The sequence below is a fragment of the Dermochelys coriacea genome, chromosome 1 (assembly GCF_009764565.3).
Source record: "Dermochelys coriacea isolate rDerCor1 chromosome 1, rDerCor1.pri.v4, whole genome shotgun sequence".
Classification (NCBI taxonomy): domain Eukaryota; kingdom Metazoa; phylum Chordata; order Testudines; family Dermochelyidae; genus Dermochelys; species Dermochelys coriacea.
Window position 1 is genome coordinate 162,683,966 of NC_050068.2, and position 6,304 is coordinate 162,690,269.

Sequence of the window (6,304 nt, forward strand, 5' to 3'; positions counted from 1 at the left end):
AGCTTGAGTTAGTACACTGAAATTACTCTGCTCGAGCTAGCCTAACTTGTTTTGCAGGGTGGTAGCTCTCACTCGGTTCTGGAGTTGCACAGAATGATTGGATTAGCCGTTGATTAATTGTTTATCACCACTGCATTATTAGTTTGAGCATCAGCATCACGTGAGCTCTAGCCACCATCCCCTCCTCCTGCCAGGTTATCTAGCTTGAGCTCTTAAAGCACCCACTTAACTTAAGCTAGAGACTTTTGCATCTAGTACTGAGACAAAACTGGATGTGGTTTTGTTCAATATCAGGAGTGTGCCACTCCGCCCACATTAGGTGACCTTATGTGCACCGGGCATGCGAGGTCACACCGGGGGTGGGGGCACTCCCTAAAATATCCTCCATGTGGCATGACCTTATGTGCACTATGTGGTGCAAGCTCATGCCAGTGGGGGTGGGGCGATGCAGACGGGGATGGGCCCACGCTGTTCCCAGAAATACCGGAATGGCCAGCATTCTGGGGATGCATCTGTGGCTACCCTGCCCACAGACCCCATCACACACCGATTAGATGACTACTAACACTCTAAAGGGAAAAAGAAAAGGAGTACTTGTGGCACCTTAGAGACTAACAAATTTATTAGAGCATAAGCTTTCGTGAGCTACAGCTCACTTCATCGGATGCATTTGGTGGAAAAAAAAACAAAAAAAACCAAACAAACAAAAAAAAAAATGCATCCGATGAACTGAGCTGTAGCTCACGAAAGCTTATGCTCTAATAAATTTGTTAGTCTCTAAGGTGCCACAAGTACTCCTTTTCTTTTTGCGAATACAGACTAATACGGCTGCTACTCTGAAACTCTAAAGGGAAAGTATTTTCAAATTTCTGAGAGGGTACGGCGGGTATCACAAGCAAGTAAGAGCTCTAAATAAATAAAAAGTTAGAAGCTATCAGAATAATTGAATGTTTGCTTTTAAGTGGCAGTTTAAGATCTACATTAAGTCTCAGCAAAGCTTCTAGCTGTCAGTGCACTCTAACCAGTGGTGCCCAAACTTTTTCTGTCACGCCCCCCTCTTACCAATAACAGAATCTATCTGCGCCCCTCCCTCCACTACAGCACAGTTGATTCAGCAGAGGAGCTTGGGCTGATGGCAGAGCTGAGGATGGGGGAGGAGCTGGGGCTAGAAGTAGAACTGGCCTGGGGGCAGAAAGGGAATGAGGACAGAGCTGGGCTGGGGGCAGGGCAGAGTTGGGGTTGCCAACTTTGTAATCCCACGAAACTGAACACCCTAGTCCCGCCCCTTCCCCGAGGCCTTGGCCCCCGCTCACTACGGCCCCCCTCCCTCTGTGGCTCACTCTCCCCCACCCTCACTCGCTTTCACTGGGCTTGGGTGGGGGGTTGGGGTGCGGGAGGGGGTGAGGACTCTAACTGGGGGTGTGGGCTCCAGGGTGGAGCCAGAAATGAGGGGTTCACGGTGTGGGAGGGGGTGCTAGGCTGGGGCAGAGGGTTGGGGTGTGGGAAGGAGTGAGGGCTTCAGCTGGGGATGCAGGCTCTGGGGTGGGGCCAGGGATGAGGGGTCTGGGGTGCAGGAGGGGGCTCCAGGTTGGGAGGTGGGGCAGAGGGGTTCAGAGTGTGGGGGGGCTCTGGGCTGGGGCAGGTGGGGTTGGCACCATCTGGGGGTGCAGGCTCTGGGGTGGGGTCAGGGATGAGAGGTTTGGGATGCAGGTGGGGGCTCCAGATTTGGAGGGGGGGGTTCAGGACTGGGGCAGGGGGTTGGGTCTTATCTTAGATGGCTCCTGGTCAGAGGCACAGTGGGTGGAGGTGGGTGGCTAAGGCAGGCTTCCTGCCTGTCCTGATTCCGCGCTGTGCCCTGGAAGAAGCCAGCAAGTCCAGTTCCTACCTGGAGGTGCGCAGGCGGCTCTGCACGCTGCTGTTGCCTGCAGGCACCGCCCCTGCAGCTCCCATTGGCCGTGGTTCCCTTTTCAACCGGGTGTTCCAGTTGAAAACCAGACACCTGGTCACCCTAGGCTGCAGAGTGGAGTTGCAGCTTGGGATGGAGCTGGGCTGGGGGAAGAGCAGGGGATGGAGTGGAGTTGCAGCTGGGGGCGGAGCAGAGCGGAGCTGAGTGGTGTTCCCTCAGTGCCCCCGTGGAGGCCCCACCACACACTTCCCCATACTTTTCTCCACACCCCTTTAGGGGGATGTGCCCCACAGTTTGGGGACCACCGCTCTAACCCCAGAGCAGAGACTGTCCAGTAGCAAATTCAAACTGGTCTTGCTTGATTTCATTTATTTTGCAACTGTATTGCCCCTTTTCTTGTTCATAGGGTCTTTTGCACATGTTTTTAGTCATTTTTATGGATGCTGTTTTAGAAGGCTAGCTCTCTTCCCTTGTTTAGTGTTCAAAGCAATAGCTCTGGGGAGAACAGCACTTAAACTGTTTTTGCTTTTTGGTTTGTTTAAGTGCCAAATGGAAGTTACTGTCTACTATATGGAGTTTTGCTGGAACATGGACACCTGTATTAATTGTTGCTCTGTGTCTTTAAACACACAAGACTTGGCATTTTATATAATTCACCTGTGAGATCTAATTCTTGAAAGAATTCTCCCTTGGAAAAGTCCTATATGTTTCTGAGCAGGGATCACTAAATATTCCCACACTTGTTTTGTTTTGTCAAGTTCAATAGGAAACTTGATTTGAGGCTTGTGTCTTTAACTATTCAGCTACATTTACTGTGTTTAATAGTGGAGTTATGATTGTTACACCATTACTATTCCCATTGAAGGCTATCAATTTTGAGTTAATACAAATTGCAGAACATCTTGGGCAAAACTAAACCCAATCTTTGATGACCTTATGTCACTAAAATTTTTGGAAGCCATATTTAGTAGTTATTCTCAGTGTATGAGCACTTTCAGCTGTGTTTTGTATGTTACTCTTGTCACCAGTCAACAGATCAATAAATGCAGAAAGAATCATTTACTCTTTTTCTTAGCCAGGTCATATGCTTCCATGTGCTGTGTGATGTGGCACAAAGAAAATTACCATAATCTTTTACAAAAAGTACCAAGCAAGGTTTTTCATCATAAAGATAGTCCTAAATGGCATGACACCAGACCCAGTGAAAAAGAACTGCATTGCACAATTTTCGAGTTATAGGACTGGAAGGGACCTCGAGGTCATCTAGTTCAGTCCCCTGCACTCATGGCAGGACTAAGTATTATCTAGACCGTCCTTGACAGGTGTTTGTCTAACCTGCTGTTAAAAATCTCCAATGATGGAGATTCCACAACCTTCCTGGGCAACTTATTTTGGTGCTTAATGTACAACATCGTCTGTTTTCACGCCCGGTATGCATATGGGGGTGTGATTTGTGGAAAGAAGAGAGGAATCAAATGAAAAAACACAAGTATTTTAGAATATCCTTTAAAACAGTTGAAAATAGTAGGGCTGGATCCATACTAGAACACTGGATCTAAAATCTTTCAAATCTTGGGAAGCTTCAAGTCAGGCTGGATCAGAATTTTGTGGTTCCGGGCCATCTCTAGAAGAGGAGGCAAGTTTGCATGTTTAGATTGATGTAAGCAGACAAAACTTGAAATGGCAACACACATATTAGATGGCCCCACTAATGAGTCCAGAAATGTTGATAGACACTTCTGGTATGTTACAGGAAGTAGCAATAGAGGAAAAAGAACTATGGGACAATTGCACTGACAGTCTGTTACTCTGTAACAGGGGTTGACAACCTTTCAGAATTGGTGTGCCACATCTTCATTTATTCATTCTAATTTAAGGTTACGTGTGCCAGTTATAAGAATCCATGCGATCCATGCTGAGCTGAGCCCCCTTTTGGCCCTGTCTGCACCCCTCACTGCCCTGGGCTGGAGGCCAGGAGCAGAGCCCCAGGCCCGAGGCTAGGACCTGGGGCTGGCAGTGGGTTGAGCAGGGCTGGCGGATGGAACCCTAGGCCATCAGCGGAGCCCCCCAGACCAGTGGCCAGGACCTGGGCCTGGCAGCGGACTGAGCGGGACCAGTGGACAGAAGCCTGATGGCAGAGGGCTGGCAGATGGTACCCCAGGCTGGCAGTGGAGCCCCCGCGACCGGTGGCCAGGACCCGGGCAGTGTGAGTGCCGCTGAAAATCAGCTCGTGTGCCGCCTTTGGCACGCGTGCCATAGGTAGCCTACCCCTGCTCTATAATAAGACCACAAAAGAGGCATATGTGACTAGAAGACATACAGGAAGGTGCATGTTATAGTCACAGGAGTTACTTTTGACTGCTATGTTGGATTTCTGGAGAATATGATCCTTTTTGAGTATGCCCACTGCTTTTTTAGGACAAACTTTTTGGGCAGATGTGATAGGATGCTATGGCACAACTTACTATAAGTGTTTGGCATCCAGTATAATGCCTTGAATATGTTTTTATACAGAAGGCTAGCTTACATACCTGCAGCATAGATGGGATCTGTTATTTTTTATTATTCACATTACAACAATGCATAAAGGCTCCAATCAGGATCAGGGCTCCATTGTGCTAGGACATGAACATTCACATAGTAAAAGATGCCCCTGTTCTGAAGAGGTTAATTCTAAATAGACAAGACAGATAAATGGTGGGTGAAAGACATACAGTATAGAATCAGAGTGGTGGATGGCAAATGTCATGTCATGTTAATTCCACGTTTGTTTTTTGTCAGTGGAATTGGTGGAAAGATTAATGTCCAGAAACAGTATTGCATTTTTGATTGAAAATGAAACTTACACAAATGGTTTCTAAGCCTAGAAATTCTAGGAATATGTATTTGCAATTATTCTGCTTTAATAATTAATTACCAACATGTTTTAATCACTGAGAATATTGTTTTCATCATTAAGAATTTACAATGTAAAGATTGTTTCAAGGTCAAATTTCAAATGTTAATCATCCTAACATAATGCATGTAAATCTCTGCTGAATAAGATAAAGAAATCATTAATTCCACCTAGTGTGCTTACTGGAAATTATCTTTTTATGGTTCTGTGATATGGTTCAGGGTCATTTCTCTAGTCAAGAATCTCTTAAGATCTACAAAGTCAGCAGGAGGAACAACAGCATTGAAAATGTACAGTATTCCCTCCCCACCTAAAAGTGTGTGTGTGTGTTGTCAGAATAATCAAAAAAAGCACTTAGATCTGCCATGTGTGCATTGTATTTTCACCTTTTAACCAAAAATACAAGAAAGAGAGCCCCTCTCACTATTATGGTTGCCAACCCTCCAGGATTATCCTGGAGTCTCCAGGAATTAAAGCTCAATCTTTAATTAAAGATGTCATATGATGGAATATGTCCAACTGAAATTGGCAAACCTAAAGTGATGCCAAATAGGTGTTCTGCAATTCTAACCATCTTGGGTGAAGTTCATCCCTCTGGGGAGGGTTTGCACTGTACCATTCTACCACTTCAGTCCTGCCTACAATTTATTTAGAGGGATTTACGTGGGATTTAAGTGATGCATAAGACTCATGTTGGCCTTGTGCATGGAAGGGAATTTCACCCCTTGTATATTTAGGGGTCTATATGGTGGTCAGTGTGCATGTAAAAATTTATTTTACTTCAAAGTCTTTGCTGTATTTAACCTGAATACAGACTATAGGATTTGATTCTCTTTATTGTACTGGTACCAGTTTGTAACTGATGAGTTGCAGATCCTCCAACAATTGACACGCAGCAGCTTCGCTAATCAGCACCAGTAGATGTTCTGTTGCCATCTCTCTTCCAATTCCATAAATTGAAAAGCAGTAGGTGAGTGTGACATGCCTCTGGACTAACAATTGGGTCCACAAGCTGCTTTCTAACTTCTACACAAATATTTAAGTGCTCAAACCATGCTCAAAACAGATAAAAATCTAAGTGTGCAGCTGCATGTGACTATATTTCACCAGCCAATCACTTGATTCACCTAGATGAGTTGCTAAAAGATGTTCAGTGAATTGGACAAGCAGAATGCTGGGAGTGGGGAGCATATTGACCAAGAGGAGTACATTAGCAAGATCATTTCTGATCCTACAAAGGATCAGCTCTAGGGAAAAGCCTTAGAAACAGTCTATGGGTTGGATTATTAAGGACAGAGAGTGTGCTGGCATTTGTTCAGGAAACGTAACAAAACCAAAATCCATGAACAAGGTCTTAATGACAAGGAAGTCATAACATTTTAACTTGTCCAAAATCTATTAAATAGTAGTGCTGCATAAAAAGGCCATTAAAACAAAAGAGGGATCTGATATAGGACTGCAAAAGCTTTTAGAAGACCCAGTTCACAATGTAGTCTTGACAT

General features: G+C 45.3%; 1 protein-coding gene across 1 annotated transcript in view; it reads left to right on the top strand.

Annotated features, from left to right (window-relative positions):
* Window positions 1-5,165, top strand: part of SETD4 (SET domain containing 4) — a 37,431-nt gene extending 32,266 nt beyond the window's left edge. Inside the window, exon 12 of the transcript XR_006278745.1 lies at window positions 5,120-5,165. The gene's annotated coding sequence lies outside the window, so the exon portion shown is untranslated. The remainder of the gene's footprint in view (window positions 1-5,119) is intronic.
* The last annotated feature ends 1,139 nt before the right edge of the window (window positions 5,166-6,304 follow it).